Here is a 2,077-nt window from a genome sequence, read left to right as displayed (position 1 = left end):
TACATAGGGTCGCTATGAGTCGCAAACGACTCGACGGCACATAACAACAAACAACAATCTAAAAGCCACACCTGTATCGGTAAATCCACTAGCAGCTCCACAGTGGAAAGATGGTCAGTCTTCTCATGTGTTTTATAAAGTCTCAGAAAACCTGCTGCAGTGTTCGCTATGAGTTGGTGTCATCTTTATTTATAAACTCAAATTCATCACATATCTATTCAATCTCAGTAATTTTTGAACATTGAGCTAATAAGATTTGCCAATGTACAGTGTTATGCACTCAAAAGTGCAAACTCTTTGTTGTTTTCCTTTATGGGTGCTGTCCAGTAGATCCCAACTCATAGTGACTGCACGTGACACAGTAAAACTTCCTCATAGTGTTTTCTAGTTTGCACTCTCACAGGGTCAGATCTCCAGACCTTTCTCTCACAGAATGTCTGGTGGATTTGAACCACTTTTGGTTAGCAGCCAAATATTAGCAAGGGCTGATTTTGAAATGATGTGGCTTTATGTTTGTTTTCTAATATATTAACGTCTGCCCTATTTAAGTATGTGTGATTTGGTCAAATCCTCTTGAATGAGAACATTTGGTCAATCCCTTCTCCATCTATGTGTCTTTGAGGATATCAACTTTCCTATTCATAGAATGCCTGGATAGAATACCCCCATATTACTGGGTGAACAGTTCAGATAAATAGGTAAATCCTTTATTAAGGCCTGAGAAATACAACAAATAATGTAGATTTAAAAGACAGTAAATGCAAGTTTGTGTGGATACATCAGGAAACTTGATAAAGTGATACAGATTGATTGTGGTAAGGTATAATGGCTGTTATTAGGGAAAAAGGATGCTGACACTTAAAAGGAAAGCTAATCTTCTCCTGTGCAATTTACTGCCTTTGAAAACCCTCTGGAGAGTCAGCTATGAGTCGGTTCTGACTTAATGGCACACAACCACCACCGCTTAAAAGGAAAGCCTACTACCAGGGAGTTCTGGTGGCCTAGTGGTGAGAATCTGCACTGCAATCCTGAAGGCCCTTCAGGATCCATCAGCTGTTCTGTAGGAGAAGGATCTCCTCCTGTGTGATTTTTGTCTCTGAAAACCTTCGGGAGGATAAGCTATGGGTTGCTTTCAATGGTATATAACAACAACCACTAAAAATTAAATTATATGGCTATTCTAGCAATATATGATTTTTAATTAGTCTGGAATGCAGGACCTAATTATCCCTGGGGAGATTTAGATACTATGTATCTAAAAATCAAATGACTGGTAGTGACGTTTAGCCTGGATATGTCACTTTTTGAGATCATTCTTTGGAAGCACATGACTTTGTCATTAAGGCTCTGTTTACCTTTCTAATTTCAACAGCAGAGTAACCTCTGTCTTTTATTTTGAATATCTGAAATAATTGTTTGATAGCCATTGAGATAGGAAAAAATAGCAGTGTTTAGAGAATCTGCAGCATTCACCAAAAGTGACATTTATTGAATGCTGACTAAGTACAGAAGAAGGCTAGAAATAATGACTTAGACCAGGTGTATTATTCACACCGTTTAATGTAGGAGTTGTTCCAAATTACTTTCTCTTCTAGAAAAATTCTTAGATTAAGCAATGTGTATGACGTGCGATGGAGTTCCTGACTAGTTCTGTCTACAAACAGAAGGTAACCTTGCTGGTTAGGTACCAGAGCTAAGTTTGTTCCTCATGTCCAAATACCACACCAACTGAGGGGATAGAACTTTTGCGATGACAAGTGTATCCAAATTCATTCTACTGACAGGATTTCTAACAGATGCTTTAAAGGGAACAGAATTTTTGGCCTTTGAAGCGAGGTGAAGGAGTAAAGTGAAATTAGATTCAGAAAAGAGAATCAGGAACAGAAAAGACAAGCATAGCTAAGGTGCCAAGGACTGATACAGTAGAGTGCCAGTTATACTAATCATGTTTCTAATCTCTCTACCTTCTCGAACGAGAGCAAAGAATAACTCGTCTGATAGTCCTATGCGGAGCTTCTTAAGATGGATACAGGAATGGTGGGAGTGGACTTGAATCAGGACACATCCCTGCAGCTCT

Source organism: Elephantulus edwardii, unplaced genomic scaffold (genome assembly GCF_000299155.1).
Source record: "Elephantulus edwardii isolate Elephantulus edwardi_28Jun2011 unplaced genomic scaffold, EleEdw1.0 scaffold00031, whole genome shotgun sequence".
Classification (NCBI taxonomy): Eukaryota; Metazoa; Chordata; class Mammalia; order Macroscelidea; family Macroscelididae; genus Elephantulus; species Elephantulus edwardii.
The sequence above is the reverse complement of the archived record's forward strand: the minus strand, read 5'-3'. Positions refer to the sequence as shown.